This window comes from Heteronotia binoei, chromosome 3 (genome assembly GCF_032191835.1).
Source record: "Heteronotia binoei isolate CCM8104 ecotype False Entrance Well chromosome 3, APGP_CSIRO_Hbin_v1, whole genome shotgun sequence".
Classification (NCBI taxonomy): Eukaryota; Metazoa; Chordata; class Lepidosauria; order Squamata; family Gekkonidae; genus Heteronotia; species Heteronotia binoei.
Window position 1 is genome coordinate 64163545 of NC_083225.1, and position 26894 is coordinate 64190438.

Consider the following 26894-nt stretch of genomic DNA (forward strand, 5'->3'; position numbering starts at 1 on the left):
ATAGATAGAAATGTGATGCAATGGACACACTCAGGGCCTTTTTTGTAGCAGGAACTCCTTTGCATATTGGGCCACACACCTTTGATGTAGCCAATCCTCTAAGAGCTTACAGTAGGCCATGTAAGAAGAATCCTGTAAGCTCTTGGAGGATTGGCTACATCAGAGGTGTGTGGCCCAATATACAAAGGCGTTCCTGCTACAAAAAAGCCCTGGACACACTGATCTCAAAAATACAACTGAAATTTCGTTATTGCACTTTCTAGTGAACTTGCCACAGGGGTCAGCATAGGGCTGAAAACTATTTGCAAACACACATTTTTCCTCGAAGACAGTCTTCCTTGCACAAAGTGTTATTGTTAACCAATATTTCCATACTGAAAGGAGACTTGGAATTCTCTTGGAACTTGGAACTGGAGACTTGGAGAGTAGATTGTATTCATACACAACTGAAAAATTTGAGAATTTAACTAAATGACCCTGAACAATTTGTGACCCATCCATCAGACATCCATCCCATCATCCAAATATATATCAGCATATCAGTAGTTAACTAAGTACACTGTTCAATAAAGTCTAGGATTTGTTGTCTTCCTAGTCTGTAAAAAAAGAAAAAAGTTGTCAAGCATCTGGCAAGACACAAGACATAGCTGGTGGGCTGCATTCAACCTGTGGATCACAAGTCCTCCAGGCCTTCACTGAAGTCAATTTCAGCAAGAGAGCATGGATGAATTAAAAATGACCTAGCTCTCTTTATCCATATTATTTAGTGCTTTCTGGCTTTTGACCAGAATGCATTAGGGGTTCTTTATAATATAAGAAAGGTTTATAACTTTATTTTCTTGCCTTGCCTTGTAACAAGATGCTAGAGGGTATAATATTTATTTACTTCACTGCTCAGTGTCACTAAACCTAATAACCCATAACATAGGGAAGGTACTCCAGCCCCATAATCATCTTGGTTGCCCTCCTTTGCACTTTTTCCAGCTTCGCAATGTCCTTAGAGAGCCAGTTTGGTGTAGTGGTTAAGTGCACGGATTCTTATCTGGGAGAACTGGGTTTGATTCCCCACTCCTTCACTTGCAGCTGCTGGAATGGTCTTGGGTCAGCCATAGCACTCGCAGAAGTTGTCCTTGAAAGGGCAACTTCTGTGAGAGTTCTCTCAGCCCCACCCACCTCACAGGGTTTCTGTTGTATGTTGTCTGTTGTGGGGGGGAGGTAAAGAATATTGTAAGCCGCTCTGAGATTCAGAGTGTAGGACAGGGTATAAATCCAATATCTTCATCATCATATTTTTTTTGAGATAAGAGGACCAGAACTGTACACAGGCTTCAAAATGAGGCTGCACCATATATCTATACAGGGGCATCACAGTATCAGTCATTCTATTCTCAATCCTTTCCCTAATAATTCCTAACATAGAGTTTGCCTTTTTCACTTCTGCAGCACATTGGGTTGACATTTCCATTGAGTTATCCAGTACAACTCCAAGATCTTTTCCCCTGTCAGTCTGAGTAAGTTCAGACCTCATTGGCCTATTCTGAAGTTGGGATTTTTTTGGTCCCAATGAATATCATCCAGTTTCTGGAGGTCCTTTTGAAGTTCTTCACAGTCAGCCTTGGTTTTCACCATCCTGAATAATTTGGTGTCATCCATAAACATGGCCACTAAAGTACTCACCCCCAGTTTCAGATCACTGTTGAATAAATTAAATAGTACCAACCCCAATACCAATCCTTCTGAGACCCTACTGCTTGCTTACTTCCATTGTGAGAACTGTCCATTGATTCCTACTTTATTCTTCCTGTCGTTTAACTAGTTTTTAACCCTTAACAGAACCTGTCCTCTTATTCCATGACTGTTACATTTACTCAGGAGTCTTTGGTGAAGTACCTTGTCAAAAGCCTTTTGAAAGTACAGGTATGTAATGTCTACAAGGTCACTTGTCTACATACTTGTTCACTTTTACAGGTTGGTGAGTGAGGACTTCCCTTTGTAGAAGCCATGCTGATTTTTCTTTGGCACATTTCATCCCTCAATACGCTTAACATGTGTCCATTGCCCAAGAAAGGCATTTCTTCTAAGGGATCACATTCCTCCTCCTCAGACTGATACCCTCCAACCTTGAGACTCTCACTCTCCACAACAGCAGAAGAGCTGTCAGCACAGGAGGGGGACTGCTCTGGTAAGTCCCTGAGGATCTCTTCCTCAAACTTCTCTCTCTGCCTCAGCTTCTTCAGGTTGTCAACCCTAGCCTCAAGGGAATGAACCTGCTTCCTGAGAGCCACAAGCTCCATGCAGTGAGCACACACTCACATGTAGTTAAGTGTACATGTGGTAGTCTCTGCAAAACACTGTATAGCCCCACTCTCCTGCTAACTTTCTACCTTCATAGAATTATAGAGTCGGAAGGGGCCATATAGGCCATCTAGTCCAACCCCCTGCTCAATGTAGTATCTGTAGAATCGCTGATTAGTATTTGTCCAGCCACTGCTTAAAGATTGCCAATGAGGAGGAGATCACCACCTCCCTCAGTAGCTGATTCCACTGTCAAACAACTCTTACTGTAAAAAAGTTTTTCCTATTTTCCAGTCAATACCTTTCCACCCATTATTGTAAGTCCTCTCATCTGCTGCCAAGAGGAACAGCTCCCTGCCCTCCTCTAAGTGACAGCCCTTTATAAAAAGCAATCATGCCTTCCTCAACATCATCTTCTCCATACTGAGCATTCCCAAATCCCTTAGCCTTTCCTTATAGGGCCCTCCACACCCTCATCCAGATCATTGATAAAAACAGGGCTTTTTTGAGCAGGAATGCACAGGGACGCAGTTCCAGCTGGCTTGGTGCCAGGGGTGTGGCTTAATATGCAAATGAGTTCCTGCTGTGTGAAACAATGGTGCTGTCAGGGGGTGTGGCCTAGTATGCAAATGAGTTCCTGCTGAGCTTTTTCTACCAAAAAAAGCCCTGGATAAAAATTTTGAAAAGTACAGGGCTCAAAACTGAGCCCTGTGGCACCCCACTGGACACCTCCCTCCATTCAAATGTAATGCCATTGACAACTACTCTTTGAGTGCAGTTCTCCAACCAGTTCCTTATCCACCTAGCTATCCTAGAGTCCAGTCCACAGTCCTCTAGTTTACCCATCTGAACATCATTCCCTTGATCTAGTAAACTTCATAATAGGTAAGTGGTTTAAAGGTATTTAGTTTGATGTAGGATCCCCAGACCTGATCCTCAGGCCAAGAGTCCTTTAACTCTCTCCTTTTGTCTTGTTTAAGGAGCCCCATGGCACAGAGTGGTAAAGCTGTAGTACTGCAGTCCTAAGCTCTGCTCACGACCTGAGTTCAATATCAGCGCAAGCTGGGTTCAGGTAGCTGGCTCAAGGTTGACTCAGTCTTCCATCCTTTCGAGGTTGGTAAAATGAGTACCCAGCTTGCTGAAGGTGTAGATGACTGGGGAAGGTAATAGCAAACCACCCCATTAAAAAGTCTGCCATGAAAACATCAAGATGCGACATCACCCCAGAATCGGAAACAACTGGTGCTTGCACAGGGGACTATCTTTACCATTTTTGTCTTGTGCCAAAGGCTCATGCCTCTGCCTAGGAGAAGCCTTACTGTTCAAAGGCCCACAGCCCCACCTCCCTGTAGCAATAGCAGAGGGTTTGCCTTGCAATCAGCCCCAGGCAACAGATCTTGTTTAATGAGCAACAGACCCAGACAAAACCATCCCTGTCCAGAAGGCTACAAGCACCCACTCATCCTCAAACTCTGTCCTTTCACAAAGCAACCTCAGTTAATGATCTTCAGTTATTTAGCAGTTTGGGAAAGGCAAAAAAAACACTCACTTTCCCATAAACTCTCCTCATTTCTATCTCCCAGCCCAGCTGGCTCAGTTCTCAAGCAGGAATCTGAACCCATGTATATTAACTCAAACTCTATCCAAAATATCACTCTGACACTTCATGGACCTGACACTAGATCAAGGTAATAGAGTGTGACACAGTATTCCCAAAGGATATGTATATGTCAAAGACATCTGATTAACTAAGAGTACCCTCTGTCTAAATCAGCAGGAAAGAAAGGTCTTCAAGTATCATTCAGGCAGAATGCAGATGAGCAACAGAAAAGCAGTATAGCCAAAGAGATAAGAGTAATAAAGACTGTTTGTTCTGATTGGTTTTCCTTGAATTATCATCCTATAAACACCTAAAGATTGCTTTTTTATTACACAATCAAAACAAATTGGAGACAGAGAAAGTAACTATAAGCAGACATTCACAGTATATTAATCAGCCAGTAAAGGTATATTTGGCAAATAATATGTTTAAGGCCTTGGACTCAGTCTTATTCTCTTTCCTTGCATGAATGTATCTGGCTTTTCCATCATCACTAAATGGCAAAAACTTTTCAGCTTCTCAGTTGTATCTAGATATGTACACACCCACTCAAAATGGAGGGGGGATTAATTCAGATGATGGCTAGTATTACGAAATGGAAGGTGAAGCAACATTAACATAAGCTTGATGCTCAATGGAGAAAGTTGAATGAAATCGATGCATGGGTACCTTCAAGACAGGTTATTAAGGATTTTAGTGGTTAAAAAGAACAGGTCTTTAAAATACTATTGATTTGCAGTACAATCTCCTCCTTATCCATTATAGAGTATCCACAAGTATTTTGGTCATTAAAACTGCACAGACTACTATAAATTTACTCCAATCATAGAAATATCAGAATTTTGAATATTCCCAAATACCAATATGGTATTCAGATTTGTCTGAGGGAGGTCCAAATTTTCTGAGTTCATTATTCCTTATGGGGGAAGATTGTGGGTGGCAGGCACCAATATTGCATTGCAGCTGCTAGTTCCTGTCCTTTAAATCAGAGGTCCCCAACCCCCCCCCCCCCCGGTCCATGACCTGGTACCAGTCTGTGGCCTGTTAGCAACTGGACCGTGAGTTGTATAATTATTTCATTATATGTTACAATGTAAGAAGGAGGAAAAGATGACAACATTGGATTTATATCCCACTCTCCACTCTGAATCAGAGTCTCAGAGTGGTTTACAATCTCCTTTATTTTCCTCCCCCACAACAGACACCCTATGAGGTAGGTGGGGCTGAGAGAGCTCTCACAGAAGCTGCCCTTTCAAGGACATCTCTGTGAGAGCTATGGCTGACCCACAGCCATTCCAGCAGCTGCAAGTGGAGGAGTGGGGAATCAAACCTGGTTCTCCCAGATAAGAGTCCACGCACTTAATCACTACACCAAACTAATAGAAATAAAACACACAATTATGTCATCCCCAAACCATTGCACACACACACCCCAGTCCATGGAAAACCAGTTCTTGGTGCCAAAAAGGTTGGGGACTGCTGCTTTAAATAGTTCCCACATTTCAAGTAGACTGGACCAAGGGATCTAGTTCTGTCAGCCCCTGAACAGGGTGCCCTCCCATCTTCCATTTCCTGTGGGGGAGGGAACTCCAAAAGTCATCCTTGCAAGCAGAAACACTGGTCAAATGGCCTCCCATGGAAGAACTAACAAGAAGCCCAATACAACCTTTTCAAAACACAATAATCTCAGAAGAACCACAATCCAATGTGCAAGCCAAACAGAACAAAAAACAAATCAGAAAATCAGTTATTATGCCATTAAAGGTTACTGGAATTGGAAACTCAAAGTGGGAACACTTTTGCAAGCTCCAGATAACCAATTGCCATGTGCAGAAATGCAGCAGGATCCATGGCCACAGTGACAGTGCAAGTCCAACAGAATGTAAGTCAGACCAGAGAATCTCTGCAGTGAAAACTGAAGGGGGGGGGAGCTTTTGCAAGACCAGCAGAACCAGTGGCAATGTACAAATATCCAGCACAATCCAGTGAAACTGTTGCAGGGCAATGTTAACAGGACTAATGTCAAACCTGAAAATCACAGCATAACAAATCTGGGCCGGGGAGGGTGGGGAAGACTGATTTTGAATGTGCAACTCTAAAAAAAGAAACTGAACCTGACATAAAATAAATCTGGAAAGGGTCGGGGGGAAAAATGTCTTGAAATGTCAAATTGACGTGAATGTGAAAGAAGCAGCCAGAAAAGCTGATAGAAACCCCCCAGGATAACAGAAGAAACAAGGGAAAAAATGGGGTGGGGACAGTCCTAAGAGGCTGCAAATGCTGACTTCTGATATTTCTGGATAGTCCCCAATATTTCTAGGGGGTCTGGGGACCAGGGTGTTATTTTTTTGTATCCTGGAAAATTTCTTCATATATAAAGGATGCCAAATATATATAAAAATATGGTATTTTTCAGGTATGTTTTCAGCTTGCTTTTACCAAAATGTACATCTCTAGATTCAGGTTCAAATTTCTGCTTAGCCCAAGAAAGAAAGGGCCCCACATGCACCTACTGAGTTCCATGGCTAACTTCATGGCACTGATGTGAAAATAAAATAGAAGAATAATGCACTCTTCCAAAAATGGCTTTGAGGGAGGATTTAAAAAGCAACAATAACAGCTCCTGTGCCATTGTAGCTTATAAAATATCCAAACTGGAAGATTCATTTAGTAAGTAAGATAATGAGATGCTGAGTCATAAAGCATGGATGCCTGAGTTAGTAGAAGAAACAGATGAACCAAAATTTTACAATCTATTTAAGTACAAATCTTCAGAATGGGAAAAAACCCAACCCTTAAAATATGTCAATTCCATGGGGAACTTTGATATATAAATGCCAAATTATATTACATTTTTAAACATATGTAAGAAGTGTGCCTGCTGGCAACAACATTGTGGAATGTTTTCTACTGAAAAAGGAAAGTATCTCTATTTTTCTGATTGACTAAACAGCTGTATCACTTTCTTTTAGGGCACCAATTAGCATAATTGAGGTGGATTGCTTACATTTGGCATGGAATTAGACTGATGAAGTTATGTCTCATCCGTTAAAATCCTTTTGTGCTGCATTCTTCTAGCAGCACTCAAAGTGAGACGATCAAACAACAATTTGTTAAATATGATGTAACAAATCAATGTTTATGAACTTTCTAGTAAACAAAACAATTTCAAAATTTCTAATCTTTACTCTCCAATCATTACCACAATGGGAAGTCTTTAATTTTTAATTATTTGGAACTACTGGGTTATTAGTATAAAAGCATCAATCAACCATTTCCCTTTATATAGGCTTTCAACAGATGTTTATTATCAGCTTTTGATCATATGAACTATCTATTTGAAGGCATACTAAAGGATGAACAACAAAATTTAAGTTCTATTCTCTCCCCCCCCCACTAGTGTTTCCAGCTCTGAGTGGGTAAATACCAGGCTATTTGGGGGGTGGAGCCTAGGGAGTGCAAGTTTGAGGAGGGGAGAGACTTAAGCAGTATATATTATAATGCTGTAAAGTCCATCTTCCACAGCTGCCATTTTCTCCTGGGGAACTGATCTCTGTAGCCTGGAGGACAAATGTAATTCTAGAAAATCTCTGGCCGCTGCCTGGATGTTGGCAATGTTACCCAGTTCTCTGTGATCAGCCAGTAAAAAAGTAAATGCACAGAACACATCTACTCTAATGCAGTGCTTTATAGAAAGTATTGTTGGATCAAGTCTTTTGCTCTTCAAAAATGTGGGTATGTTGCATATTCCCATACTTAATATCACTTCAAATTACCTTTGCCACATTAATCATAATGTCCAACAGATTGGTTCAGTTGCTGCTGCCAAGGCATAATTGCTCACCTCTGGAACAATGTTCCCTCTAAGCTGTGGAGTCTTGTGAGCAAAAATTCTACTTTGTGAGCTACTAGCATTAAAGTTGTGAGCTATTGCATAAATTAGTTTGCTCTAGGGCCATTTTTCCTGAGCTGAGACAAAAATGTGTGAGCTGGAAGCTAAAAAATTGTGAGCTAGCTCACACTAACTCAGTTTAGAGGGAAGCTTGCTCTGGAATTGAAATACTATAAAATACTATAGCAAAGAACACTAAAAAAATCTGGTGTACAAGTGGGGGACTCACGACGACTCAGAAAAAGTATCTTACACCCTCCCAAAGCTGATCATTCTCCCCATGCTATATCAATTTTCTCTCCTTCCCACCTCACAGTTTCTGTCATGAGCCCTGACGAGGAGGAACTGGAAGGGTTAACAGATCCGGAAGAGTTGCCAGCCAGTTCCTCAGCTGAACAAACAGCAGCTGGCCCATCAATCACTCTCCAGGTACCAGTGTCAGCTGTTGACAATCAATCTCCTCCAAGCTCTCCTCCTCCCATCTCAAGGGTTCGAAGCAGGCTCCAGAAAGAACTTTCAGAGCAAAGACATGAGGTACACCGATGCTTCAGATCTCTCAGCCCTGAGTTATAGCAGAGTCACTGCCACCCAGGGAGCAGGTTGAATGAGACTCCCTCTCAATTGTGCAGCAGAGCTACTGAGCTAAACTTCTCTTCTTTCTATTGGCTGAGACTTCTCCCCTTGCTCCCACCCAGGATTTGGTAACCTTGTGGAAGCAACAAGTCTATTCTCTGGCTTGCATCCATGCTCCTTCCTGATTCCTGATCCTGACATGCTAGATTTCCTTGGCACCCTGACATTTTGGCTTTTGGACATTGACTTCTGATTCCGGTTTGTGATTCTGCATTGGTGACTTGACTCCTGCTTGACTTCCTGGACTTTGACCTTGGACTGGCTTTGGACTCCTGCCTGCCTGCACCCTGAGAATGTGATAGTTTCACTCCTTTTCCTGGTTCTTTCTCTCCCTCTCTTCTCTCTCATTCCTTCTGCCACTTCCCCTCCCATTAGATTTGCCAAGTCCAATTCAAGAAAATATCTGGGGACTTCGGAGTGGAGCCAGGAAACATTGGGGGTGGAGCCAGGAAACTTTGGGGGTGGAGCCAGGAGCAAGATTATGACAAGCATGGCTGAACTCCAAAGGGAGCTCTGGCCATCACATTTAAAGGGACCTCACACCTTTTAAATGCCTTCCCTCCATTGGAAATAATGAATAGGGGCACCTTTTTGGGGGGCTCATAGAATTGGACCCCCAGGTCCAATCTTTGTTAAATCTGGCAGGTAGTTTGAGGAGAGTAATCAGATGCTATGCTGCATATTTGGTGCCTCTATCTATAAAAACAGTCCTCCCAGAGCCCACGATACTCACAGACCAATTCTTCATTATACACTATGGGAATCAGTCTCCATAGGGAAAAATGGAGTGCCCAGAAGACATTTTCCTCCTCCCTTCCCCCTGCTTTCTGATCACCCTGAAGTGGGGGGAAGGCCTGCCCTCACCTGGGGATTGGCATCCCCACCTCCCATCTTTCCTTTCAATCCATGTGCAGCTTCTCTTTCTCTCCTGTTTTCTTGACTCCCTCCAGTCCTTATGTCCCCTCTTTTGCTTCATTTTTATTTCCTTCCTCCTACCAACTTGACTTCCTACTTCTCTTTCCCTGTGTTGTCTTGTGGCCTCCTCCCCCCGCCCCAATAATTCTCTTCCAGTTTAGAAATGGAGCAACATTGACCATTTGGGATTACCAAAATTGCTTAGGCAATCTAGAATGCTGCTGAGATCTTGTGAGGCAATCCTCTGCATTTAAAAATTCTTTTTTTATTCATCCCACATTGTTTTAAAGTTTAAGACTCTTCTGCAAATCTAGGTTTCCCCCAAGTTTGTAGAAAGATCTCCTTTTTTTTGTACATGGCTCTAGTCTATGGTCTTAGCCACCTTCAACCATGTTTGGAATTAGCTGACACAGCATTATTTTGATCGATGATCTGTACTGAAAGTGGATCAAATCACTTAACAGCCATCACTATTAGAAATACATGCTATATTCCATATTTTCAAAGTTCTCAACAAATAGTATCATGTTTGTTCTTACAAACATTGTATAAAATAAGTCAGTATTATTAATTGACCCTGACCTGGATAGCCAAGACTAGCCCAGTCATATTAGATCACTGAAGCTAAGGAGAGTCAGCCCTGATTAACACTTGTATGTGAGACCTCCAAGGAAGTACAAAGTGGGAACATGGAAGCAGGCAATGGTAACCCCCCTCTGTATGTCTCTTGCCTTGAAAACCCTATGAAGTTGCCATGAATCAGTTGTGCCTTGACAGCACTTTCCACCACCACCATAATTATCCACATTTGCCACAATGGGGGCTGAGGATCCAGTCTGTTCAAAATGGAGATCTCCTGCCTAGTTCAGCCAGTTACCTTTGTGGAATTCTGAGAAAAGGTATTGTGTGCAACCATAAACTGGCTGTAATGGGATGTCTAGAATTGCCAGTAGGGGTGTGCATTCGCTTCGGCCAAACCGAATAAACCGCCGAATCACCCCTGATTCGGCTGTATACGGAATCACATACAGCCGAATCCAATTGGGGCCCATTATGCGGAAGCCGAGTATGGCTCCCCATATACTTCTGTATAGATATTCAGAAGTATACGGAAATCTATTGAAAAGGCTGGAAAGGGGCTTCTGCAGCCTCAGGGGAGCTGCTTGCCTCCTTTTCCACCTTTGGTAGCATTTTCCTACCTCTCCCATAGCCTCCCTGGGATCAGGGAGGGGGAAGAGGAGCCCCAGCAGCCAATCCAAAGCCTGCATTTGCAAAATGCATTGCAAATGCATGCTTTGCAGGGCTGTTGTGCAGCTGATCCCCCAGCCATCAGCAACATTGTTGTTCTTTTGATCTTTTGCCTACTTGGGTATCCAAGTAAACACTGTTGTCTGGCCAATCACAGAGCAGTGCTATTTTTTGAAACTGCTCTCTGTAGGGCCAGATAACCTTTTTAAGGAGTCTGCCTGGCTGGACTCCTCCATTGCTGCTGTGTTGGTGTGTGTTGGTGTGAGAGAGAGATTGTGCTGTGCTGGCCCTTGGCCTCAGCTGCTGCTGCTCTCTCTCAGCCTTACCAGACTTGCCTGGAGTAGAGAAGACGTCTAAGGTAAGACAGTCTTGGGGTTCTTGTTTTTATTTTAGTTGGTAAAAGGACTTTTTAAGACTCAGAGTCCCTTTACTTATCCAGATTTGTGGTGGTTAGCTTATTTGGGGTTAGGGTTAGGGGGTTCTGCTGGGGGAGGGGGCCTGGGTTGGGGGAGGGTTGCCAATTTGCCCATATCTTACTTTAGTGAGAGGACTTTTAAAAGTGCAGTGTCCTTTTAGTTTTCCTGATTTGGGTGGCTTGGATTTCTTGGGGTTAGGGTGAAGGTTTATTTGTGGGGGAGGGGTTTGTAAAGTTTCTGTATTGTTAAAAGTTAAGTTTTGTATTGTTTTAAAAGGATTCTGTGTTTGATTTGTTGCTGCTGTATTGTGCTGCTGTTGTTCCTTTTCTCTTCTGGTTCTGGTTCTTGGGGGGGGGGCTGTTTGGCCTAATTTTCATTGTTTAAAAGGCCACTTTTATAACAGTTGAGTTTCTTGGCCTCCTCCTCTTGTCCCTTTTCCTGGTTCTGTTTTTTTTTTTTTGGGGGGGGGGAAGCTGACACCTGGGTGAGAGACCCAGAATCAGCAGGCTTGTTGTGCTTGTACAGCTCTCCCCGCATTCTTTGGGGAAGGGCTGGAGAGCTGGCATCTGTAGATTGTGTGTTCTGTGGCAGGGAAGCCGGCAACTGGGTGACAGACCCAGAGCCAGCATGCTTGTTGTGCTTGGCCAGTTCTCCCCGCATTCTTTGGGGCAGGGCTGGAGAGCTGGCATCTGGGTTTGCTGCAGCCGGGTCTGCAAAGCAGACCTTGAGCAGATTGTTTTTTGTGTGGCAGGGTTCATAGAGTAGATAGATGTATATAGTGTATTTGGGTCCTATAGAGATTCTCTGGTGTGAAGTTAGGTTTGGCTTTGGGTGCCCCAGGAATTGGACCCCCTGGCCCAATCTTTTTGGGACTTGGGGGGTTTGTAGGGGAGAGTCCCCTGCAGGTCCCCTGCAAATTTGGGGGCTCTGCCTCAAACCCCCTCCCCTCCAGGTGGCTTCAAATATACTCTATTTGCCATTAATTTCAATGGCCCATAGTGTATAATGGGGCCATATATTCGGAAATAGCTGCGCATCTACCATATATGCGGCTATTCCAACTACGGAATTCAGAAATATATGAGAGTCTGTATTTTTTCCACCATATATTTCCGAATCCGTGCACTACTGATTTTTTTTTTTTTTTTTGCACATCCCTAATTGCCAGGCCACAGCTGCCTATCTAGTGAGTTTGTGGCCAAGAAAAGATGTAAACCAGGAATCTCTCACCTTACAACACATACTCATAAGCTGCATTCATGAATCTTGATAAATGTGGTTTGGAAAACCCTAATTAATTATAACATATAAATAAAGGTAGCTCAATTAACCAAGGTCTGCTGGTTAGCATGTAATTTGGATTTCAAATGAGGTATTTTAGCTGAAAAGCAGAGAAGAAGAAAATAAACTGGATGGTTTACACATAAACCAAGGTTTATTTATTTTTTAATGTCTGGTAGAATAACCAGAACTTGTTGACCACAGCAACAGTCATGGTGTTTGGATGCAACATTAGTCACTGCACTATGCTAATAGTCTAATCCTTATAATAAAAGAATAACCTCATGTTGTTATCCTATACATTTTAATGTGGGAAGATTAAATCATTCTGATGGTGGTGTATATTTGATAGCCATTATTTTTTACTTATGACCAAGTATAATCTAAGCAAGAACACTCAATTGTAATTTGCCTTGAGGAAAATACTCTTTTGATGTTTAAAATTAAATCCTGGTTCCACTGACCCACTATAAATTTTAAGCACAAAATGGAGCTTGTATCATGCTTTTTCCCCTTCAGTTAATTTCATGCTCACAGCCTCTGAGCCACCACATCTATTAATGGAAACCCTGTCACAAGCAATAACAACAGTTAGATCTCAAAGAGATCACTTCCATCTGTGTCGCCAATGCAGAGATATATAAACATCAAATCTATATTCACCACTAGAGGACAAAAAGATAATTCCTAAACAGGTCCAAAGCATTATCTTTTGAATCCAGTACAAACTGGTAATATAGACGACACAAACCATTATCCCATCCAATACATACCTACAATATCATAAGTCATGAGAGAAATTATGTCTTCAGAGTTTGTGAAATAATACATTAGTCCATGCACTCACACATTTTCTTGTTGTTTTTAGCATACCATTCAGCTTGAGGAAGAGTCCTACAAAGTTTGTACACTATTTTGTAAAATTTATCTTGGTCCCAAAGTATCATCCTATTTTTAGCAGTCACCAAGGGTCATGAGTACACAGGGCAGGGAGCAAGCATTGGTAATAATGTGACATCATGTCTCTCTAGGAACAGTCAGAAATTCTATGGTAAAACCATGGAGTTTCCAGTGATTCCTGGAGAAGAATGGTGTCACTGCCAGGTTTTTCCTCAAAGTGGCAATATTTAGGTACCAATGGCTATTTTTTTTTTCTATTGGCAGTCACTGGGGTCAGGGAATGTCCCACCCATAGTGGGCTTTTGGCAACCCTAAGCAATGTGACCACAAATATTTTAAAAATAGGCTAATTTAGTTTAAAACTTTATTTCTCTGGTGAGTTAAATGGGTCTTACAAATTCACACAAAATAGATAGTTGGCTTAATTGTCTCACATTAATTGTCTTAATTCTTGTCTCACATTAGGACAGGGATGGGGAACCTTTTTTCTGCCAAGGGCCATATGGATATTTATAATATCATTTGCAGGCCATAAAAAATTATCAACTTAAAAAACAGTGCTCTGCCGAGGGAGAATGATTCAGGCCAGCAAGATTAATGCAAATAATTGTTTTTCCATTTGAAGTCGTGGGGAGAGCCTAATCTGGCACACACACACACACACACCTGGTCCGCCGCCCTAGGCAAATGCATCGGTCCAGGGCTTTTTTGTAGAAAAAGACCAGCAGGAACTCAGTAGCATATTAGACCACATCCCTAATATTAGCATATTAGGTCACACACCTATTAGCATATTAGGCTACACCATCTGGATAATCAAGTGCAAAATGAACTGTGACAGTAATTTTTCCAGGCCCTGCAGCAATTCTGGCTGGCCAGCCAGGCCCCAGGGAGACGGCCACACAGTACATCTGGGCCATGTGATCCCTGCCTGGCCCTGGGAGGCTTCTGCACAGTGCAGCTGGGCCCCACAATCCTCACTGGCCAGCCAGGCCCCAAGGAGGCTGCCACATGGCTCAGTTCAGCCCAACAATCCCCAAGGGCCACACCAAGTGACCTCGAGGGCCATATAAGGCCCTTGGGACAGAGGTTCCCCACCCCTGCATTAGAACATACACCATTTTTGAAGAGTATTAGCTTGCTGAAACTTCTTTCAGCTTCTGCCACTGTCACTGACAATGTGAAACAAATCTGTAGGATTGAGCTCTCACATTAAAAAACAAACAAACAGTTGTCAGATACAGGGCTTTTTCCCCCTGGGGGAACATGGTGGAATGGAGTTCAGGAATCTCTTTGTGGAAACAAAATTCATGAGGGGGCACCCACATGTTTCTCCTTCATTAAAACCCATGAACATGCTCCTTCTCCTCTTGAGAGTTCCAGCACCTCTTTTTCCAGAAAAAAAGCCCTGGGTGCACACCCATACATTTTTTTAATAAACAATAAGTGGCTCTTCCTGATCATTTCAAGTTTCATTTCACATAACTTTAAAAAAAATTAAAAAACCTCTGAACCTTGTTCTGCAGTCTCATTAAGAATTATTTTTTAAAAAAAGAAAAGAAACAACAACCCTGAAAGCTATACTCAGTACCCATAATCATATTTGGTTTGGTATTCGCTTTTCAAAATTTTGCTTGCACATCTCATAAGATCCAAACACCCATAAGGGTACATGTCATAGAAGGCAATGGCAAACCACCCCGTAAAAAGGTCTGCTATGAAAACATTGTGGAAAGCAGCATCACTCCAGAGTCGGAAACTACTGATGCTTGCAGTAGTTTTCCATAGATACAGGGAAGTATGTTTATCTACATAGTCAGAACCCATTACCTAGAATTTAGCTTATTTTTTTCCACTCATCGTAACATCCAGCCATGTTTCCTAGATCTCCGGGTCCCATAAATAGTTCTATTTCTCCCCCTACCTATGCACACAATACATGTTTTGATTGTTCTCCTGACATTCTTGTGGGATTTTTGTTTGTTTACTTGAAGGAAGTATTAAAACCTATTTATTTTTCATTTTTGGAAAGTTAAAACCCATGAACACAGTAATAAAATTATCATTAAATCAATTAAAATGAACCATAACAATACTGAAAGAAGGGAAAAGCAATTTCCTGGCAATTCAATGCTGTAAGTGCAAGCAGAAGCCAAAAGCATAAGGCTAGGGAATGAAATAAACCATAGAGCTTTAGGCCATTAATATTTCACCCTCCAACTACTAAGCAGTTCTTACGGAAATATTTTTCTTCTTTAAAATATAATAACAAACACGTGGACATTTGAGAGCTATTTTCTTGAACCATCAAAAAAAGGAGGGGGGAACGTTGCACTATGAGATAGAAAATAGAGATCTTACCCCTAATGATTGTAACTTTATGGGTTAATGTAATTCGTAAAGTAACACTGAGATGAATCTTAATGAAAAAAAAAAAACATTTGGTTAAAACATTAACTGGATTTCTGGGAGGCTACTATAAAAGCACTTACCAGCAGTGTTGTGGTTTTAGTAGACTTTAAATTCTATCTGTGAGAGGTGGAATGATGCCATTTTAGCTGCAGCACATTTTTCTCCTGTTGGGAAGAGGTACAGATTGCCCTTCAGTAAAACAAATGACAGCACCATCTCAAGCAATATGTCACAGTGTTCTTTTAAAAAAATACCCTTTTCTACTTTTTCTAAAGGGCAGGCAAATTCAGAAGTCAGCTTCTAGAAACTCAATCATGTGTATACTCATTTTCCTTTCATTCTTAAATCTTCAAAGAAAATTAAGGGATGACAACTGTTTGGTTCACGGGTCACCAAAATGGCTCAAAAAGGTTCCAACAGTTGTGGTAAAATTACTAGATTTGAGGCCAGTGGTACCCTAGACACCAACAAGAATTGGATGCATAAGCTTTCAAGAGTCAATGCTCCCTTCATCAGGTCCAAATGGCTAAACTGAAGCATTCAGAGGATTTCCACCCACCAACTCACACTCATCAGAATTTCTTGTGCTTGAGAAGAGATCACTTTCTATAGACATTGTGATGGCCATTAGCATACATAATTTACTCTTACTTCCAATAAGAGTAAACAGGATGGTAGGGCTGCCAGCTCTGGTTTGGGAAATACCTGGAGATTTCAGTGATGGATGAAACCTGGAAAGGGCAGGGCTTGGGGAGGAAGGAATCTCAGTAGTGTACAATGCCATAGAGTCCACCACAAAAGTAGCCATTTTCTCCAAAGGAGCTGATCTCTATTTGTCCAGGGATCAGTTGTAATAGCAAGAGATCTCCAGGCCCCACCTAGTGGTTGGCAACCCTACCTAGGAAAGACAGCAGATTTAGGTTCTTGAACACCAGAAGTATGCTGGTTGGTCTTAATAAAAAGTATTACATTGCTTTTACTTTTCAATTTTGCTCATTTGTATCTGAAAAAGCTCCATCTTCAGAACCAAGTCTCATTCAACCAATTTTATTTCCACTTTACAGTTGAGATGTATATGCAATATCTGAATAGAGATCTGTACAATCATTTTAAAGATGAAAATCTAAGTATACTTAAAATCACATGCACTTTTTGTTTAAAAAAAATAACATAAACCAACTACTGTCTTTCAAGAAACAGAAGACTCACAAGGCAGCCCTTAAATCTAGTGCTTTATGCTTTAACCATATGCCAGCCTTGAAAACATAACTACCTCAAGGATGAAAAGCCACCCATTGATCTGACTGTCTGTATCACTCCTTCCTCCCCCCACCATCTTCCATGCTGTTGCAGCCAGCTGCCCCCCCCCCCCAAAAAAAAAAAACCACAGAACTGTCTCTAAACTTGTTCAACGTAGGGACCAGCTGCAAAGATAGTTCTCGGATCGACTGCATCATCTTCATAGACACTTGAGCAAATAACACACTGATATTTCTGATTTTACATTTGGGTTTACACTGGTGGAGCACTGTAAAGAAATTTCCTACTGTGATGTGTTCCAAGGCATTAGAATAATGTGGACAACACTGAGGAGACAATTTAGAAAAGTAGTTCAAGAAGGATGGAATCTTACGACATCCATGATAACATTTTTACCCATTTTACTGTGCAAACAGCCATGAGTGCCTGTTTTAGAAGACATTTTAAAATTGAAATCTTAGCCCTCGGGGTTCCACTTCCTTTGTTAGTTGCTCATTTCTGACCCATGGCTCTGGATTATCATTTGAAATGAATTTTAAAATTGCAATTTAAACATTCCCTTTAAATGTTTTCTACAAGAAGCAGGGGCCATGCACATTTGCACTCCAAGCAGGAGCCTGTGAAATCAGGGAATCTCCCACCTCCCACCTTCCACCTGAGGACTGGCCTCCATACAGCAAGTGTATTAAGGAAAAACAGATTTCTGCATCTGCAATCCTGGATCAATTGTGGAGTGGTACATAGCTTTTAAAATTTTTAACCCTTAACAGACCATTCTAAAGCACTTGCCTATACTATCTTAGGTGTTTTAAGGCCTCCTAAGTCCTTGAATATTTTCAAGTGACTTAGCCCAAGAGGCCTACATATAGCAGCAGGTTCCAGGGCATACCTGGAAAGTAACTCTATTAAAGCAAACTAGTGTTGCCAGGCCCCCTCTGGGAGTGGAGATCCCTCATACCCAAACCAACTCTCTGCCACATTACCTGGCCAGTGGGTGGATTTACCAGCAGTGGGGAAACGCCTAGGCTAATGTTGCAGCAACATCACTTTTGGCAAGTACCAGAAGTGGTGTTATCAAGCAGCTGGCAATGTGGGATGTTTATTATTTGGGCAAAAACTCTATGGTAAAAACAGCTTCTAGCAAAGAGTTCTTGTCAAAGTACCAGAGTGCCCCACTGTCACCATGAAATTACTTGTAGTGTGCTCTGGAAGTAATGTCACTGAATCACTGACAATGGCACTATGACATTGGCCTAGGCCTCCCATCCTGCTGCTGCTAACTCCCCCCTCCCCCTGCCAGTTGCCATGTATCTACTTAGTCTCTCCACATATATGTAATCTTGAATTCCTTAATGGAGAAAAAATGGATTAATAATATACATAATGTATTACAGGAAACTGTTACACATTTTTTCAAGCAAAGTTTGTCTGAAGATCCCTAGTCATTACTGACAATGTGAGAAGCTATGCTAAATTTGTTTTTGTCATAAATTATTGGGAATGTTTCGTTCTATTTTTCTTGTTAAATTAATGCTGCTTATTCTTTTTCTAACTGTTCAGCCCTCCTGAACCTTTTTCTTCTAAATTTAAGAGCTCTCAGACTTTTATTTAGCCTGTGAACGTTCATACTTAACCACATTGACCTCTACTGACCATTTGCATTACTTATTTAGACTTAACCTTCATGAATCTCTATTGCTATATCTTAAATATGATCAACTTTTTTGAAAATGGTGAAAATTACATAAGACCAAAATGTATACAACAAAGACAATTTCTGAACCAGATGCAGAATACAAAATAGAACCATCACATGCCGTGAAATATCTTATTTGTACTGGATAATGTAATAGATTCCATTATTTTTAAATGTTTTTTTATTTTAATATATACGCGAAAGGGTATAGAAAATGAAGAGGAAAACGGTATAAAAACAATCATTAATCATCAAAAGCTTTTACAATTATAGAGGACAGAATTCTAATATATAAAACCTAGATCGAGATTAGAATAATCAAAATATTTCTCTTCTCAGTTCAGTTACTTTAATTTCACATATCTGTATACTTTTTAAAAAAATGTTAGGAAGAAACTATAGCAAAATATTGTTAAATATTTATTTTAAATAATGTTAAATATTTATTTTAGTTATTCTTAGTTATTTATTAATGTAATATCCATTTTATTTAAAAGGTTTAATATAATATTAAGTAATTAACATGTGGAATCCCCTTTCGGGAGTCATAAATGGTATGCAAAAATTGACTGTTTCCATTTTTTTCTGATGCCCTTAAGCATGATACAACAATGATACATTTGTTACTATAACAGCACAGCTTCATGCAGAGTTTCTCTGGTCTAAGCCCATCTATTACTGTAAGAGTCAGATCTGACATACTTCAAAAGACTTACACAAAAGCCAACTTAAATTGCCACAATGCTCTATCATATTATTATACTACACATCTGAAGGATGTGATTCAATGAGACCACAGTTTGTAAATGTTAGAGCAAAACTATTTCAAAATACCTCTAAGTCTTCAGCCTTGCTGTTCCTACAAGATAATCTTGACACTACTCACAGTGCTGTTCTTAAGCAATGCTACTCAGAATGCTACTCAGTCTATTCAGTGGTGGTTAGGAAAGTATTCTCAGGATTGCACTGTTGCTGGGTTGGATCCAAGCAGCCTTTCCACTAATTAAAAAATGAGGAGATTCCCTCTGACCACCAAAAGGCTGTGCTGGGATGCATGGGAGTTTCATATTAGACAGGATACGCAGTAAGGAGGAGGATTAAATAAGATTGAGTGGAAAAGTTAGCTAGCCATCTCTTAAAGTTTTATTTTCACTGATGATAGTAGTGGAAAATAAAGAACAACTATTGAAATGTATATATTTCTGTTTGAACATCAGAAAGATATGTTGTCCAACCTTTATCAAATTCTTCTTGGTAATTGTCACACTCTGCCTTCACCCTCAGTGGATTCTACCCTGTAACACACACTCGACAATGCATTCTTTTCCTTTGAACAGCCCCTGTATTAAGAAGGCTGATCTCTGCCTTAGAAGGTTCCAAACACAAGTAAGGAAGGAGGTCACTACCATTCCTATAGTCCACTTCTGCCCTTTTCACCCTTCTCTCTCTGCTTTCACATGGGGCCACCAGTTGTCTCCCCCCCTATGTCTGTTCCTGCCTCCTTATATTCCTCCCTCCATTCCAGCCCCTGCCCTCTTGCCCACCCCCTCCTTCCCCTGACAAGTTCCACCTGGGTGGGGACATTATGCACTGCTCCTGTGCTGTCTATCGTGAGCCAGGCTCTGCAGGGGAACCTCCCATCCCAATATGGCCCTGTCTCATGTCTTGGCTCCTGCCTCTGTGATGAGGCTGTTAGCTGCCCTGCTGGTACCCTGGCTTCACTGAGGATGGGCCTAGTTGTCATTGCCTCTTCCTGGAGCCACACCCAGAGCTGTGGCTGCTGTTGGACACCCTGCATCTGGGGAGAGATCTTCTGGATTCTGTCCTGTCCTGTGTGTGGAGAGCTGGTTGACACATTTGTCCCTGGGTCAATGGATCCCTTGAAATGAGTTGAGGCCCTGCAGAGATGGTGGGGCTTGTGGATATGAGTCCTCCCAGGCTCCCAATACTAGGGTTGCCAAGTCCGATTCAAGAAATATCTGGGGACTTTGGGGGTGGAGCCAGGAGGCTTTGGGGGTGGAGCCAAGATCAAGGCTGTGACAAGCATAATTGAACTCCAAAGGGAGTTCTGGCCATCACATTTAAAAGGACGGCACACCTTTTCAATTCCTTCCTTCCATAGGAAATAATGAAAGATAGGGGCACCTTCTTTTGGGGCTCATAGAATTGGACCCCCTGGTCCAATCTTTTTGAAACTTGGGGGGTATTTTGGGGAGAGGCTCTAGATGCTATACTGAAAATTTGGTGCTTCTATCCCAAAAAACAGAGCCCCAGATATCCGCAGATCAATTCTCCATGATTTTCTATGGGAATAAATCTCCTTAGGGAACAATAGAGTTCCCAGCAGACATTTCCATCCCCTCCCCCCCCACACTTTCTAACGACCCTGAAGCGGGGGGAGGGCCTCCAAACCGGGGGATCCCCTGCCCCCACCTGGGGATTGGCAACCCTACCCAATGCAGCCAAGGGGGTCCAGACCAAGTCCAAGTATGATGGCACCAGGACAGTACTAATGAAAATCAAGGCAATAATTTCTGCAGCAAAATATTGAACGAGGATATTTCTGACTATCCATGGGAAATACTCTTGGGGGAAATCCAGTTTGTAAACTTGAAAGATATTTTAACAAATAGTATTTGACTCAGATTTGCAACCCTTATGATTCTGGCTGCAGGTACACTAAAAAAAGAAGGATTTATTTTATATGTAGTGGGTATGTAACACTCTCTGATAATGGCCCTTTTCACACTTACCAGTGGAAACCGGAAGGGAGTCGGTATTGTGCCGCTTGTAGTAATCCGAGACAGGGATGGGAGTTTTCAGACACATGTTTTTTTTTCCGGTAGGGTTCCGTGATTGAAGCGAGCCATTTCACACTGTTCTGCTCTTATCTCGCTTCCACCAGCGCCAGCCGTTTTTGCCTGCCGGCTCGCGATCTCCAGCTTATTTTTTTTTTGAACGTCGGGCTAAGATCGCTATAGCGACGTATCACAACAGCAACACCATAGAGATGGCTAGGCTCTATTGAGATAAGTTACCAGGTTTCAGCGGTGGCGATATCTGGCATCTTAATGGAGCCCAGGCATCCCTATGGTGATGCTGTTGTGATACATCGCTATAGTGCTATAGCGATCTTAGCCCGACGTTCCAAAAAAAAAAAAGCCGGAGATCACGCGCGCCGGTGGGCGAAAAAGGGCGTGAAAACTGCTCCCGGGTTAGATACTGGACATTTCACACAGCACCCCATAGCGATTTCAACCCCGGAAGGAGGGGTTGAAAAGTGGAAGAAGCTGCTCTTTGTTTGTAACGACTCAGGCACACCTCACTACCGGGACAGCCGCGGGAATGTGTGAAAAGGTGAGAGTATTCCGGTAGCAGCCAGTTACTGAATCGGGTCTGTCTGAAATGCCAGCAGAAACCCGTTACTGTTCAGTAACTGACCAGCTTCCATACCGGAATACATAGACTGTGTGAAAAAGCCCAATGAAAAAAACCTACTTAAATAGGTCAGAAGCTTATATATGAACAACTAAACATACTTTTAGATCGAAAATGGAAGGCAGAAGGTCACTTGAGACTGAAGAGTCACTGTCCTACCAATTAAAAATAGCTTTTCAACCCTCCTCCAGTGCTACCATTAACACTTTCTTATCCCTCCCTTTAAGGCTTCTGCTTTGAAAACAGCTTCTCTCCTTTTTTCTTTCATGTGAAAGAGAAGGAGGCAGACATAAGCACCATACTGTGAATGAAAAAGGAGTATGTAATTGACTCTTTCTCCCCGCATCAAAGCTATTTACTTTGGTTAATGATCAGTTACCAGGTTCAGTTAAAGGCACTGCTTATCACATATAAAGTCCTTCATGTCCTTGGACCACATATATGCTGAACTGCCTTTTCTGCAAAGCTGTGCCATGACAGCTTCACTCCACTGAGCAAAGTCTTCAGAAGTGCCTCCCTGTGAATGCATAAGACTACTGGTACAGCTTTTACAACTACTACTGGTACCCATGGTACCCAAGTTTTCTTTGCTTTGAGGAACTCAAGGAAACACCCACACTTTTATCACACCATGGAATGTGTAAAACAGAAATGTTCAGGTAGTCTTTTTATGACGAAATCATTCTCTAGCAATACAACTTCCCATATTTATAGTATTTTAAACTTATCTCCTAACAACAGCTAACAGTTCCACTTGATAACGGTGAACATTCTTGGTAGACTCATTCTCTTATGACATCAATCACCATACAAGATTATCTATACTTAAAATAATGTTTTAGAATATATAAAGAATGTTAGTTCAATTGTTATTTTTAATTTTGGCTGTCAAGTGCGGTAGTGTAGTGGTTAAGAGCAATGGACTCTAATCTGGAGAACTGGGTTTGATTCCCCACTCCTTCACATAAAGCCAGCTGAATGGCTCTTCTATATAAAAAAAATAATTGTTACACTACTCTCATCCATAAATTATATTTTCACTTCTGTAAAGTTGGATATTCTCACAATTCTCAGATGCTTCTGCAATGGACATTCTTTGAATTCTCAGTTGTTTCTACCCCTGGGCCTAAACAATTGATAATGGGTTAGACATTTTCTAGACTACACCAGGACCTATAATTATCACCATCTTGTCTTCTTCTTACTGTTCCTGATGGCTGTTTTGTTCTGGATCTCTGGACTCCCTTCTTGGCATGCTTTCCTGAGAGGCCAGCCATATCACTCCTTCTCCACTCACAGAGCACCCACCCACCCTCTTTAGCCTTTCTCAGGTTATGGGTTATACATATGTAAGGATGTCACTTTCTCTTTTAAAATATACACCTCAGGTCCTCTCTCATGCTCTCAGAAACATCCATGGACAGGGTAGCCCAGGCTCCTTATGCACACAGAGCTATTGGGCTGGGGCTCAGATACTTCCAATCACTTGCTGCCACCATTTATTCACATCCTCTATTATATGTATATGGACTGGGATATTAAATTGTGTGTGTATCATTCATTCCCTTAAACACACAGCCCACAGGATTAAGCAAAACATAAAACTTTTATTTATAATATGAGCAAAACCCTGAGGAAAGTAAAGCATAATTAACAAAGGTTCCCTTCTACTGAATTTTTAAACTGTGGTCCTATTCCTGCAACTGTGATATTTTGGTAACAATATGACCATTTTCAGTCTGCTCTAAGCAGCTGTTTGACACAGACTGTCAGACATCCTCCCTTTTCCCCCTTACCTCCTAAGCTGCCAGTGCCTCTGCTGCTAACTCTTAACTGCATTCTTAACTGCTCTTTTTCCAAGCCCCTTCTCAACATTCTGTCAGCTCCCATTGGTTGCTCTTAGACAGAGGCAGAACCTAGCCTGTCTGTCACACCAGATTTGGGAGGAGGAGGAGGAAGAAGACGACGAAGATGAAGAACACTCCCTTCACTGGGAGTCTCACAGTTATTTTCATTCTCCTTCCCCTTCCTCTCCCCACAACAGACACCTTATGAGGTAGGTGAGCTAAGAGAGCTCTTTCCAGAACTGCTTTTGAGAGAACAGCTCTGAGAGAACTTGTGACTGACACAAGGTCACTCAGTAGGTACATGTGGAAGAATGGGAAATGAAACCTGGTTCCCCCAAATTAGAGTCCACATTCCTAACCACTTCCCAAAACTGCCACAACATCTTATATGATCTTTTTTGTCAAGTCCAGAAACTGTTTCCCTACATTTCTGTCCATATCCATGACACTCAATCAAAACCATTTTAGAGACTCATTAAGTTGTTACTTCCCTTTGCAATGAGCAGGCAGAATGTGTGTGAGACCCCAAGATGCATACAAACTTGAGGCAGTTCCCCGAAAGAAATTAGCAGCACATATAAACTGCACTGTTACACATTTATTGTTGTGGAAAATATATTTACTCAGCCATCAACCATGTTTTGCTTGTTAGTCACAACTAAATGTTTATTTGTGTTTGTTAGTCACAAATAAATGTCAAAAATTTGCCACAATGCTGGCAGAGGATAATAATATTCTAGAAAATGTGTTACCTAAAAGCTGTTGGTGTTTTGAACATTATACTGATGGACATGCTGGCTTGCTTAGCTGACAGGTATGAAAGGAACATATCAGTGATTGAATCATAAAAGCTGTGATGATTGCATCAGCCCATTTGCTTTTGGATGACATGCAGTTCTAGCCTAGTCAACAGATTCCATTAGGCGTTTAAATCTAATCAAGTGTTTGTGTACCATTTGGCATACAAAACAACTTGATAACAGATGGAGAAATTTGATCTCTCAACCCTCAGGCAAACTTGTCAACAGGGTAGCAGAACATATACATTATGGCAATTTCTAATAGACCCCATTCTGACTATAGCAATGTGTTTCCCAACCATTTCACATTATGCATAACACTTAACACAGCAAGCTTAGAATTACTGTGTAGAACACACTGCTGTGCCTTAGACACTTCTGGGTAATCATAAAAATATGCAAATGATAGCCTTGTCCACATATAGATGTATCCTACAAAAAGAACATACAGAGAACTTGGAACTAGTAGACATTGCTGGTAAATCACACACTTGAATGTATATGTGCTTGATATGTTTTTCCTATTCAGAGGCACCACCTTGTGGGGCTTAAACAGGATGGATGAGGTCCTTAAACACATTGTGACACTATCTGATCCAATTTGCCATCTAACCTGACAGAAAGACTGCATGGGAGATGTTTGCCTTGACATAATGTTCTTCCACAATACCAGCTGATTGAAATGTACATATTCCTGCTAACAGCTGTTGTAGAAACAAACTGCACATTTTATAATTAATTTTTAGTAGGTAGGTCAACCAAATAAAGGCAATCTATCAGCTACACTTTAATACAATAATGAATCAATCAGTCACATTTAAATGATTTTAACTTTCTATCATATAGGAAGGAAGCATGAGGTAATATAAAATTTAAAATTCCAAAATGACCACTCATTGTTAGAAGGAGATGAAGTATTTTTATTACCTGATATACTAAAATATTAACATAAACTAACATTAAAAATAAAGAACAGTTTAACTCAGAGCTCCACTGATTAAAACTTGTCCCACCAATCTATCAACTAAAGATTTATTTGATTACTAATGAGTTGCCCCAGTGTTTAATGTTACCTTACATGCAGAGTTAGTATAGAATTACTCTTTGAGAGGATCAGAATGCCTATGTCAGGATAAAAACCAATCATGCATTAAAGGTAAAGGTGCAAGCACCAGTTGTTTCCGACTCTGAAGTGACATTGCTTTCACAACATTTTCACGGCAGACTTTTTTACGGGGTGGTTTGCCTTTGCCTTCCCCAGTCATCTAATAATAATAATAATAATAATAATAATAATAATAATAATAATAATAATAATAATAATAATAATAATAATAACAACTTTATTTTTATATCCCGCCCTCCCCCGCCGAGGCGGGCTCAGGGCGGCTAACAGACATGGAGATCCCATGATTCATATAAAACAATGTAAACAATTTTAAATATATCAATTGCATAATAAATTATTCCACCAATGAGGGGCCATCACTGAGAAGGCCTGCTCCCTAGTAGCCTTCAACCTAGCATCTCTTGGCCCAGGGATTGTTAGTAAGTTCTGAGTAATCTACACTTTCCCCCCAGCAAGGTGGGTACTCATTTTACCAAGCTCAGCAGGATGGAAGGCTGAGTCAAATTACAAATTAAGAAAATAAGAGAAGCCATGTTGGATCTGGCCAATGGCCCATCCAGTCCAACACTGTGTCACACAGAGGCCAAAAAACCCAGGTGCCATCAGGAGATCCATCAGTGGGGCCAGGACACTAGAAGTCCTCACATTGTTGCCCCTCCCAAGCACCAAGAATACGGAGCATCTCTTGCCCCAGACAGAGAGTTCCAATACACTGTGGCTAATAGTCACTGATGGACCTCTGCTCCATATGTTTATCCAATCCCCTCTTGAAGCTGGCTATGCTTTATTTAATCTTTCATGCAACACTATTGTAAATATAATATTACTTGCTAACTCTTTTTACTCTGAAGTAGGACTGATTTCAGTGATGCTTAGTCCCAAGTAAATGTGTTTAGGATTGAAGCTTTAACCCATATTAAGTTCTGAGTAATCTACACTTTCCCCCCAGCAAGGTGGGTACTCATTTTACCAAGCTCAGCAGGATGGAAGGCTGAGTCAAATTACAAATTAAGAAAATAAGAGAAGCCATGTTGGATCTGGCCAATGGCCCATCCAGTCCAACACTGTGTCACACAGAGGCCAAAAAACCCAGGTGCCATCAGGAGATCCATCAGTGGGGCCAGGACACTAG

At 41.4% G+C, this 26894-nt stretch overlaps 1 protein-coding gene across 2 annotated transcripts in view; it reads right to left on the reverse strand.

The window, feature by feature from the left end:
- NLGN4X (neuroligin 4 X-linked) overlaps positions 1-26894 on the reverse strand; it is a 293209-nt gene that overhangs the window by 249791 nt on the left and 16524 nt on the right. The window contains exon 2 of one of the 2 annotated variants that reach the window (XM_060233923.1): positions 15673-15756. The gene's annotated coding sequence lies outside the window, so the exon portion shown is untranslated. The remainder of the gene's footprint in view (positions 1-15672; positions 15757-26894) is intronic. The other variant, XM_060233922.1, reaches the window with a different exon arrangement.